Source organism: Crinia signifera, chromosome 6 (assembly GCF_055691185.1).
Source record: "Crinia signifera chromosome 6, ASM5569118v1, whole genome shotgun sequence".
Taxonomy (NCBI): Eukaryota; Metazoa; Chordata; class Amphibia; order Anura; family Myobatrachidae; genus Crinia; species Crinia signifera.
Window position 1 is genome coordinate 149,123,781 of NC_139222.1, and position 13,374 is coordinate 149,137,154.

Sequence of the window (13,374 nt, forward strand, 5' to 3'; positions counted from 1 at the left end):
GCTGTTCAGATTTGAACAGCCAATCACAGCGATCGCCGACCGGGGGGGGCACCCCTGCCCCCCCTGGGCGGCGAGGGGGGATGTCTGCTGTCAGGGACAGCAGACATCACCTAACTGTCACTGCGTCTCTAGACGCAGTGACAGTTAGAAGTCATGATGTACATGTACGTCAAATGTCGGGAAGTCCTTCCCGACCATGACGTACATGTACGTCAAATGTCGGGAAGGGGTTAAGGGTGACTCGCCACTTACCATAACAAACTGTGCAATTGTCATTGCTCCCCTATTAACTTTGAAGCGGCTTGTGACCTGCCAATATGATCATATTGATATTTCCAAGTTAAATTCAGACTACTGCAATGACCTACTGTGATATCACATACCTCTCTAAAGTCTATTGCTCCTGATGTGCATATGCTTATAGCCAAAAACATATACATTAACTTATATATGTTTTTTTTCATAGTCCCATATGTACAAAAAAACAGTAATTCAATAAAAGATTATAGGCCCCTTGTAAATTACCACAGCTAATTGTGGTGTGAGTGCAGTTTTGACACAATAAATGCATACTATTTATTTTAAAGTTTAGGTTGAGATAAATTAATTTCCCATGCTGACTGATCGACTGTAGTATACAAACGAGAGGGTGTAGATCCGCACAGACTAAGAATTAATTTATTACTGTAGTATAGTAAAGTCCAAATCATTAATTAGTTTTCAAAGTACCACTGGAATTGGCATTTTACCAAATGCTAAAGGAACACTCTATGCTATATATATAGCTTTCATTGATATAAATGTAACTATGTTTTAGTTAATATACATATAATATACATTTTTACTACTGTATATTTCCTTTCATTTATGTTAAAAGCAGCACCTACAAATACCTAGTATATTTCACAGAATTTATGTCTCAAAATTAAACTTCCTGCTTTTAGTATATGCTTAGATTAATAGAGTTGTTTTTTTGGGAAGGAAGTCTGACAGAGGAAATAGGAAAGGCAGGAAATTGTGGGCCTTTCAGAGACCTCTATAGGGATAAAAAAAAATGTATGTAAGGAGAATTCATCAGTTTATTGAAGGTGAACATTTGTGTGCGATCAATGCATGTCTTCATGTGTATTCACTTTTAAACATGTATTTTAAAAGCAGGTATACAGTATATGATATATTCAGATATAGTAAAATTTGTTGGTACCCTACCATAACAAAACAACCCATCATATTACAAGGCCACTCTTTGGAGAAATAGGAATAATATATCTCTCTCCATAGTTTTAGTAATTTTCTATAATATACCAAAGGCATATAGGTATACGTGAAACAACCGATTTTTTATTTCATCACTTTTCAGGAGCAGGTAAAGACAGCATCACACGATTGAAATCCCGCCCATGTACACATGCTCATAGGGGGAGATCCATTTGGAATCGCTTGCCATAGAATGGATTCCCCCATTTGCAAGCACATAGAAAGTCTAGACTTACTCAGCGCTACAAAGGCCGTGGGGAGGAGGAGGAGGCTGATGACATCAATGGCCGGGGACTGCCTGTGTTTACTGATTAGCGCCCCCAAAAGGCTGCAGAAGCCAGTGAAGACTAGCATTCACTGGCTGTCTATGGACAGCATGCATACCATTTGCATGTACGGTTATCCGACGATCATCCGTGCTGCGAATTTACAGCAAAACGTGCAGGTCTGAATCAGGCCCAGAGTTCACATAAGGCCTGCTGGCTCCAAATTTACATTTTAGATTCATACTGATGGCTGAGCATAGTTACACGTTTGCTCAGTGTTCCTTGTATATATTCATGAATACAGAGAAACTACTTGAATCAAAAGACATCTGCATAATCCTGCTGTTTATTTGTAATGATTTATATAATTTAAACTTTCTCTGAGATTTGCTGAGAACATGAACCATGTATTTGGAATATTTTGTAACAAAGAAGTTATTTTAGTTTCTATCAAAAAGACATTAACAAGGGACCAAAATAAATGATTGGATCTTAAATATCAATGCAATCATGTTTTTAGTCCAGTTTCTTAAACACATTTTAGGCCTGTTACCTGCTGCACATGAAAAGTTTTTGAACATGTGTTGGTGTGAGTCACATACATGTGGTTTATATGTAGTAGATGAGTTTGCATGTTTTTAAGAACGCTTCCAGAAAGCTAGTGACAGAACATTTGCCATTCACCTCAATTTGGTTTGCTTCATGTTCTATACATATAGAAAAAAGCATTCAAATGAATAAGCTTTTGCAATGAATGGGAGAAACTACCCTATTAAATACAACAAATTATTCAATCAGTGCCAGCACTAGGCAGCTAAGACTGGGGGTAAAACCAGGGGACAAGAAGAGTGGATCACCCTGATTATAGTGCGAATCATCCACAGGCTACACAGCTTGGGCTGGTTCACCACTACCTACAGTAATGTGAGAGTTGGAGCATCTATGGGTGAGCGGGATACATTCTTCTTCCACTTTAGAGACTACCACATTCAATATCTTCCACTGCAGAGATAGGACAGACTAGCAGCAGAGGAGGAATACATTGCCACATAAGTGCACTGCATTGATATTGTATTGAAGATTCCCTTATCTGTTCTACCATTCATGGATATAGATATGAAAGGGTATTTATGCATGGGATGCCGTGAGCGGGCAGGGGGAGCTGGGCGGCGGGCACTTGTAAAACTAAAACCAACCTATACAAACATATGGGAGGACTCTGATTCGTCAGTTAGCAGCTTCTCATTCATTTGTATGGTGGTTTTTATTTTTGCAACTCAGCTCCTGGCTACCCCTACCCAGCTCTCAGTGAAACCCCCAGTCCAGCACCCTCCGCCTGCAGCTTCCCGGGAATCATGCAATTTATCTCATGAAAAACTTGTATTTGAGCCCTCCCGGGGAGCTGCCTGGGAAATCGGGCCCATGGGGGCATTAACAGTCAGAATACACAGATCTCAACTGATTAAGGGGGGTATTCAATGTGGGGGACACGGCAGTCGAGCTTGCTCGACCGCCATGACCCAGTACCGTTCTCGGTCAGTTCGACCAAGAACATGCAGGCGGGATTCAATGTCCCGCCTACCGGGGAGCGAGAAGGGGTGTGGCCGCGAGTTGCGGCCGGGAAAAGGCGAGCTGCAGCCGGCAGCTCGTCACTTTCCGGCCATTCTCGGAAGAACGAGTCCGACAGCTTGTGATGTCGGGCTCGTTCTGCCGAGATACCCTGCTCAATGCTGTCGGGGAAGATAGCATTGAATAGGGCCCGGTGGACATCTCCCCGACGGGAGATTCTCGCCGGTGGTTGACTATCCCCCTATCAGCTGCTTTAGTTATATTGATACAGATGATTGTGATATAATTCTAAAATTAGGGGTGTATTTTAATTGAGTGCTGAAAGTTCTCTAATTTATTTCTACATTTGTTTGGGTACTTGGCACTTGCATTAAAATGGTGATGTAACAGTGTTTAAGGATCACTATGCTAATGACTGATATCCAGCAACAATTTCCATCTAGCTCTTAAGATGGGGAACACTATTAAAAATGTATTAAATAAATTCTATAAATAATCGGTGCATTACTGTGCAGTTTCCCTGTGGTTCCCATGGCAGTGAATGCCACTTGACCGTTATTGCGGAAACTAAATACCAGTCTTTTCTAGGCCTCGCTGGTGGTTAAGATATGTACCGCTAATCCTGATTTTAAGTCTCATTAAATGTTTCTATCACTAGCTCAGCATGGTTGCTGATTTGACTGGTGTTCCTCCGTTTTTATTTCTTTGGCCAGTAAGTGTGTGTTTCCAAAGCCATCCTGAGGAATTACTTCACGGGCTTTCTCCTGAAAGAGATTTTTGTCGTGGAGTTGGATTTTTCTTGGCAACACTGTGCCGGCCAGTTCATGAACACAAAGATGTTCTTCAGAAAATGCATAAAGATGAATGTGTTTTTCACTGGAAGAAAAATCCCTTTAGCAACCACCCAGTTTGTGTTAGAAAACACATCTCTTAAAAACCACATTGTTAACTCTGCTGCTTTTCCTATGTAGGTTTCCATTTGCATGAATATATGGCTTGTTAATTGACTTTGCGTTCTACTCCTCCACAAGGCATTTTCCTACCCAGGTCTCTGGCACATGCTCAAGGTGACGGTAGAATACTACTATGCTGAATGAGATCACTAGAATACAGTATACTTCCCATCATTCTAAGTCACTGCTGTCACACTAGCGATATCATAGAATATGTGAAGAATTTTTTTTTATTTACACCATATATAGCTTTGTCATATTAGAGAAAAATTGAAGTCTATAGGGTTTAGTTTTACTTTAGATGGCCTTTTGTACTTATTAGCAGTTTTTTTTGTAATTGCCCCCATTGAGTATAACCCCATTTTTTTAAAGAATATATATATATATTCTTTTTTTTGGTAGACTTTTTCATACTTTACTGGCCCTGTGGACAGGAAATAGTAAAGTGCCTAAAGCATGGTGAGGGGACAAAGTACACTAATTTGTAGTTCCTGTGATGAAATCTACAACCGGACACCAACATAACATGAAAAACTTATGTTGTCCCTTTGTTAGCGTCCACCCTTTATATCATAACCATTACAGATATATTGCTGTAGTGTCCGTATAGCCTCAAAAGTTGTGTTGGAGAATTTCGAATGTTTAACAATCTCGATTCCCCAATCCTGACTGAAAGCAGACTAGCAAAATCATGGATTTTTATAAATAAGAACTTCTCCAATTTCTAAATGGATTGCCAATCATCGATCAGTGGTGCCAGTCGGAGAAATAGGGCTCTGATGTATGGGGGCCTTAACATCTGTCCTTCAGACCAAACTAATTCGTATCGCATATACAGCTTTTGAATGGCAGTCGGAAAAAATATGTAATATATCTACGTAAGTATGATTAAATGATATTTGTGTGTATGGATGTTGCATGATAACTCTGGAACGCTTTAACTAATCGTCTTCAAACTTTGCACACTACCTTATCTTAAGGCAGGGGTGGGGAACCTTTTTTATGCCAAGGGCCGTTTGTATGAGAAAAAATATCCTTCGGGGGCCATATGTAAAAATGTATCTTAAAAGTTGTCCTGCTGGAGCCATCCCACGCCCCGGGGCTGCCGCTGACTAGGACTGACAGTCTTCGGCTGCTGTTGATTAGGAGGAATCTCACAAGAACTTCCAACCTCTTGCGAGAATTCCCCTGTACTTGACTCCCGGCAAAGCCGCCGGGCGGGCCACTAAGACAAACTACTGGGGCCGCATACGGCCCCCCGGGCCTGAGGTTCCCCACCCCTGTCTTAAGGGATGATATAAGTTTGAAGATGGCCCTTAAGGGTGCTTTCATAAGGGTCCATGCTATTTCTGTTTTCATGCATTGTATATATCGTTGGAAAGCTTATGACTTTCTGAATACAACACAATAAACAGATTTCCTTAACTGGACTCTTAAAGGCCTATAAGGGTCAATTATGTGAAAAACATTTTCACTTTAGAAAACTTCTGATAAACTGAAATTAATAAGCGTCTCATTGGCAGAGTGGATTGTGAATCGAACGCTGTAGATATCGTTGTAAAATCCATGTGAAATCGATCCCCAGTCAGTTTTTTTTTTTTTCTTCTCTTGATTGTTTGCTTATTCATTGAGGGTTTTCGGGATCTTCTGTACCTGCTGTAGCAGCTCCTGCCCTGCTGTGGTTGGCAAGGGTAAGTGGATACTTGATCTGGCTGCTGCAGCAGCTTCTGCCCTGTTGTGGTTGGGAAGGGTAGGTGGAACAATAATTGCATAAGCATAAACTTTCGCCCATTGGACAGGCCTTCAGACTAGTACACAATGCATTTTCCCTTGTTTTGTTTTATTAATATTGTCCATGGTACTCAGTGTGGTAGTATTACGTACATATATGTATAATGAACAGAGACTTTTACTTTTGGCAGCTAACAAAATTGAACTGCAAATCTGTGTGCATCTAGCAAAAGTATGGTGTTCCCGCAAGTCCAGATGTTTCATGCAAGTGTGGGCAGATGTATGGGGGACCTTAAGCTGGTGCACAGTGACTGACACCAGAAACAGACTGTGGATTTAGTAATTTCCTACAAAAGTAGAGCCAATGTTGTCTCAGTAAGGGCGGGATGTATTAAGCTGAAAATGCGGTAAAACCCCAGTTTTACCGCATTTTCATATGTACTAAAACCCGGCCGCACCGTTACCGCCGGGCAGGGAATTGCCACCTTTGGGCCTCCACCGCCTTGCCTCCCCCTGGCTTACCTTCCTGCAGCAGGTCCTCCTGGATCCCGGAAGGTAAACCCATCCTGCCCGTAGCAAGGCAGCCGGACGTCCTTCTGTCCCCGCCGAGCTGTCCTGGCATGAGGGGAGCAGTAGGCGGCTGGGAGGTGACGGAGACCCCCAGCACACCACAGTTCTCGTGTCGCGGGGGACCTCCGTCACCGCACCACGTTGCCAGCCGCGGTTAGTACATATGTGGCGGCCGGGCAGTGATGTATATTAATACATCCCGCCCTAACGGAGATAGGAACTTACAGGCCAAGACACTACAGCTATCAGGACTCTGTTTATAAAGGTGTGGGGTGGAGCTTCAGCTTCTATAGTGGTAGACTAAAGGATGTACTTTGCTCTTATACAGAATATGGACTGAATGGATAGTGTATTTTATTTCTATGGTTGACTTCTTAATATATAAATGTTAACATTTAATGGTCCTTTAAGCACATAATATACAATGCACTTTCATTGCTCTGGGTTTGGTAATCTTTCTGAAATTAACAATTTCAGAAAAATAACCTAGTAATATGGTTGTGAAATGTTCCAGAAGCTAAAAATGTAGCACATTCCTGAATTTGGCACAGTTTCATAAATCATGCAATCCCTCCAAGATTTCTAAAGTTCAGATTTCCAGGCATGCTGTGTATGCAGTGGCCAGCCTTCCTGTAAAACTATGCTGAATAGACATACAACCTAAATATTGACAGGCAGGGCTTCCTAGTGTGCTTTGGTGTGATCCCGTTCAGAGGAGCTGCCTAGCACAATAATAGCATTGGAACCCCAACGCTGATTAGAGGGTGTATCAGCAGTATCCACTTTTTATTTATTTTATTACAGGAGTCCTTGTCCACCTTTATGATAAAATGTCATGAGGAAAAACCACCCTGATCATATCGCAATAAAGTAAAGCTATTTCACAGCCTGGCATTTCCGGATTGTTCCGCCACTGTAGATCAAGTGGACACGTGTTCTCTGAGCCCTTAAGGTGCCGTGTTTGATCTCTTTCCTTATAGCAGTGTTAGCAATGTCATACTTCTACTTCAGGTAGTGCAGAGCAAGATAAGAGAAGTACAGTAGGTTAGAACTTTTCAAGCGTTTTTTTTTTTTTCTGACTGAGCATTGGAAATGTATGTTACAGAATGTAATTAAATCAGCTAACCTATGTGCAGCTCCGGACAAGCCCTACTTCACAATTTCCAGCAGTAACTAATGGCCAAGGGCTGTGTACTCAAAACATAGCTCACATAAAGTTGCTGACGACTAATTTTGCTTACAGTAGCCAAAAAGATAACCAGTAATTAAGTTTTTACAGTGTATTTTGTTAAAATTTGCACAAAGATGGATGTAATCTCAAACTGCCTAACTAGGCTTATTTTTAGTTCGATCTTTGTTGTTTTTCCATTATAACACAAAATTGTTATGGGATGGTACAAGCCTACCACTATCTTTTGAAGGAAACTTCTACTTACTCGACATCAAATTATACTATACTAAAAACGCTAAGAGTAGTCGATACGTGGAGAGCTACCCATCCGACAGATAAAGATTATACTTGCCAGTCAGCTGCCCATGGAACCTTTTCCCGCATTGATTTTATTTTAGTATCCCACTCATTGTTTCCTTTAATCACAGAATCCCATATAAACCCTATAATCATTTCAGACCATGCTTTGGTCACTATTACGCTCCATGTCCCCATAGAACAGGGAACCTCACGTCTATGGAGATTCCCCTCCCGTTTTTTAAAATCAAAAAAATTCCAGTCCTTCTTGGAGGCAGCATGGGATGATTTCTGCAACACAAACAGGGAGCATCAAACCAATAACCCAGTCCTCTTCTGGATGTCTATGAAATCCGTTATAAGAGGGGCACTGATCTCGTTTACTGCCGCCTCCAATAGGGATTACACAAAAAAATACCTCCTTCTCCAAAATTCGCTATCGGAACATTTCCTTGAATATAAACACGATCCCTCCCCCTGCAAAAAACAGAAATACACTACGGCCAAAACACAACTTGAACAATATATTTCAGAAATGGGAGATAGGCATCTATTTGCAGTAAATTATAAATACCATCGCTTCGGAAATAAATCAGGCAAACTCCTCACTAGCCTATTGAGAGGAACAATGAAACCAGCAGTAGTTCAACCTTTAAAAACTCCACATGGCTCTCTCACAAAAAGCAATAAAGAAATAGCCCAGACAATGCAACAGTTCTACAAAGAACTATACTCCACCTCCCTAAAATCTCCCCCAGACACAGCAAATAACAACTTAGAAACACCAATCCCAACCCCACCCCACCTAGATGGGCTTAATATAACTATGGATAATACATCCTCGCAAAATCTACATACAGACTCTCACACCCAATCCCCTCTATGGGACTCCATAACTTACCCACAGATCACCCCTGCTATGTCAGAATCCTTATCAACCCCAATATTACAAGAAGAGATTGAGTCAGCAATCAAACATCTAAAACCCAACAAGGCCCCAGGCCCAGACGGGTACTGCAGTGCATTCTACAAATTCCTCTCACCAAAAATTAGCCCAATACTAACACAAGTTTTCAATGCTCTTCTCGATTCCACAACACCCCCTCCACATTTCAATTCGGCAGTTCTCAAAATTCTCCCAAAACCAGGGCGAGATCTATCCCTCCCTGGTTCATACAGGCCAATATCGCTCCTTAATTTGGACTATAAAATTCTAGCAAAGCTCATTGCCGACAGGCTCAAACCCATGCTCCCTTCAATCATACACCCGGACCAAACGGGGTTCATCGCTGGACGTCACTCCTCAGTCAATGTCCGCAAAGTCATAGCCGCCCTTACCCAGACTAAAAATTCCAACAAAGATGCCTCCTCTGCTATCCTTTCTTTGGACGCAGAGAAGGCATTTGACTTAATAGAATGGCCCCACCTGCACAAGACCCTGACGCAATTCGGTTTCCCTGGAACATTTATTCAAATAATTAGCCTCCTATATCACCACCCCCAATCACAAATTTCATGCAATGGCTTCCTCTCAATGCCTTTCGAAATAGAAAAGGGCACTAGGCAGGGATGCCCCCTATCGCCCTTATTATTCGCAATAGCTCTGGAGCCATTGGCGCTAGCCTTAAGAGCCTCCACAGTATACAGAGGAATACAGATTGGGCAGACTGAACTGAAAATCTCATTGTTTGCTGACGATATGTTATTATTTGTGTCTGAACCGGAATCCTCCATACAAGAAATACTTACCCTTATAGACGAATTCGGAGCAGTGGCGGGATATAAGATTAATATTACTAAATCCGAATTACTACCACTACAATTCTCACAAACACTCCTAACTAACACAATAGCCTCCACTCCCTTTAAAATAACTACCTCCCATTTCAAATACTTAGGCGTCCAGATCTCCGGAGAGATAGATCAACTATATAATTTAAACTACAAACCCACCATAACCAAACTTATCACAAAACTAGAAGGTTGGCAAGATCTCCCACTTTCCCTACTTGGTAGGATAGCAGTAATAAAAACAATCATTTTTCCTAAACTTCTATACGTTATGCAAACTCTCCCGTACTCTATTTCTCCCACAGATGAAAAAAGATTAAGACAGGCAGTCACTAAATTCATATGGCAGGGGAAAAAACCTAAAATAGCTTACAATAAACTTATTATGCAAAAGGATGATGGCGGCACAAACATGCCAGACTTTTCACGTTATTCCCTGTCTATCCTATCGAGATATGCCGCAGATTGGATTATAGGAAGAAGCACATACACTGACTACGATCTAGAATCGAATATTTTCCATCCCTACTCCCTAAATGCACTCCTACATACAAAGAAAAATTTAATCCCACCAACAGTCCTAAATCATCCTCTGTTTCACGACACCTATTATTCATGGATAAAACTCCACAAAAAGATAGGAGGACAACACACTACCTCGCCCTATGTCACCATATGGGGCAACCCTTCGTTCCCACCTTCTCTGACCAACAAACTCTTCCTACAGTGGAAGATGAAGGGGCTCGATACTGCAAACCAAGTGTTTGACCCAGGAGGACACATACTGACTTTCGCCTCCCTACAAACCACATTTCACCTACCAAATTCACAATTCTTTATGTTTCTCCAGATGCGCCACTACATACAATCACTCTCACTCACACTTCCAATCAACACTAAATCTTCACATATACCATCACTCATATACAAATGGACCAAACTTCCACATAAATTGAAAAATGTCTATGATATACTAATCTCCAACCAGGCGAAGCCCCTTTCTCAGGCACTAACCGATGCCTGGAAAAAAGACATCCCGTCTATGCCTTCGCCTGATATATTTCTGTCAAATTTCGCTTCCTCCCTCAAAATATTGGGTTCAGCATACTTGCAAGAAGTTCATGTGAAAACCACTCATAGAGCTTATATGTCCCCATCCGTGCGTGCTCACTTTGATCCCGCAGTTGATGGTGCCTGCTCCAGGTGCGGGAGATCGAGAGCTGATCTATACCACTGCCTATGGGACTGTCCGAAGATAAGAAGATTCTGGAATAAGGTATACATGTTTATTAACAATCACTTCTGCCTCACCCTACGACCCTCACCTAGTGCCAGTTTATGCCTTGTATTCAATGAATGGGCAGCCCTGCCCCCAGCAAAGCCTTTAATCCCAATGTTTATTATGATATTCACAGTGGCAAAGAAACTAATTTTAAAGAACTGGACGGTTAAAACCTCTCCGTCTATGGACCAACTTCATTCCATGATGCTCCAACAAATTTATTTTGACAAAAAAACCCTCACATTATCCCAAGGCTCGGCACGCAATTTCCACAAAAAATGGGATCCATATATCAACTCTCTTGACCCAGAGAATAGGGAAAAAATCACACAAATGTCAGAAATAACAAATTGGACATTTGCCCCTAACCGAGCCAAAGTTCCTGATCTATAAGAACACCCTCATCACGATGTAAAGAGCCACAACTAAAACCAATCACCTGACCAGGCCCCACGACCCCTCTTGAGGTTCAGCTAGGTTCATAGTGTTTTAAAATTTTCCTATCTGTTCAGACCACAGTATTATTACACTAGACATCGCATAAATAATGAGAAATAGTTGTGTATAATTGTAACCAAACCCCTTCTGCTCCTCCCCCCCTCCTACCCTCCCTCCCTTCTCCCTCTATCTCTATTTCTTATTAATAATGTATAATTAGAATGTTTGTTACATGATGGACAACATGGAGGATCTGACCGACGAAGTAGTTATCTTCTGTTAGTTTGACACACAAGCATCGGTCAGAACCATATACTAAATAAATACTAACTTGGCAATGCTAAGATCAGGGGGGGGATACAGTGTATCCCACCCAAGCCACAAATATGTCATCCAATACTATGTCAAGATTATGTTATGTTTGTCCATTTTGTTCACGACGTTGGAACCCTGTCAAATGTACACATTGTTTATGATGAAAATATTGAAAACAATAAAACAACGTTTATTCAAATTATACTATACTAGAGCTATAATTGAACCTGTCAACATATGTTAAACTCTAATGTTACACAGCTACGTTTTGTTTTTTCGTAACATGAGACCTTTATATGCACTTTTTAATGTAAAGACCCATTAGTAGTTTGCTTTGTTTCAAATGTATTTTTCCGTTAAACATCCTATAAATTATATATGTTTGCATGTGGGAAGAGGACATGGCTTTGGCATGTTTATAGGGGGTAAGGTACACCTGTTTACATGCTTTGGATGTGCCTATTTTGTGAATGTTCATGAGCATGAAGCCTTCAATTCCCTAGGAACCTTAGACGTCACTGAGGTATTTGGGGTTTCCCTTGATAGGCTACATTCTCGGGACACTAATTGCTGTCTAAACTGTGTATAGGCGACAGGTGCTCCTTGGTAAAAGTATAAGCATTGGGGTTTTTTTTGTCTAATTTCAAAGGTTGGCAGTCAGAATATAAATATTCAGGAAAAAAAATGATGTTGTGTAAAAATGTTCTTTACTTCTCTTTTTACTATTGAGTAATACATACAACTAGGCAACTGCTGCACGGCAGCTGTGTTAAAGGGCAAGCTGTGAACCATGTGTTTCTTTAAATTCAGTTGCTAGATAATGGAAGAATAATAGTTTGGGCTTTTCAGTGCCCATGCTGGGGAAAAAATAAAGTTTTTTTTTTAGTTTATTTTGTTCTATTTTATTTGTTTTTCTGGGTTGTGTACAGTTTATACATGTTGAGGATTCCTTTCCCTATTATACCTTTTTATTAGCTTCTATTTTATAGGGATTTATAAAAGAAAATGGAGGATATTTAATTACTGGGGATATGAAAGCGTTGTATTGTAGGACTAGACCATGACCAGTTTATCATAACACTCAAGGCTACCTCTACCCAGTAACCGTATGACTTGAGCATATCGGTGCTCATTTGGATGTGAGGTGTGGACTTACAGTAGTCCAAATAATATGATGCTCTCTCTATCGGTGTCATTTTCAAGCAATTTGACCAATATAATAATTTTGTAAAGGTGGAATAAGGCAACATGTCAAAAGTAAATTGAACTCTGGATTTCCGCTTATTTAAAGGTGCATGTACATTATGCGACAATTGTTAATGATAAGCAAGATAACTATGTAGTTAATTATATTATTGTCTTGCATGTTCTCACTGTACCAATGATGCGCACTCACAAGTGCCATTAATGACCCCCTCTGTTGTCTGCAAATACAGCCAAATTCTTACTAGTCCGGGACAGCATACTTCTGGGTGGGGTCGCTGAATAATATTGTATACACTGTATCGGTTGTCGAGGAGTACAGGCATTTCAAGGGGAAAACCATTAATGATACCACATAGTGTGGCTGGGCTGATTACAGTTCTGCCGATATAATTTAGAGTAGTTAGGCCACATTTTGTGTAGTTCTGCAAGGGTAATAAACAATCTCTTTAAGTTTTGACTTACATTTCAGTATAATTGATACTTCCACTTATGTTGGTGTGGTGTATATAATGCTCCCATCGCTGTACT

At 40.9% G+C, this 13,374-nt stretch overlaps 1 protein-coding gene across 2 annotated transcripts in view; it reads left to right on the forward strand.

Moving 5' to 3' along the window:
* LOC146008378 (protein MTSS 1-like) overlaps positions 1-13,374 on the forward strand; it is a 151,249-nt gene that overhangs the window by 106,708 nt on the left and 31,167 nt on the right. The gene's annotated exons all lie outside the window — the stretch shown is intronic.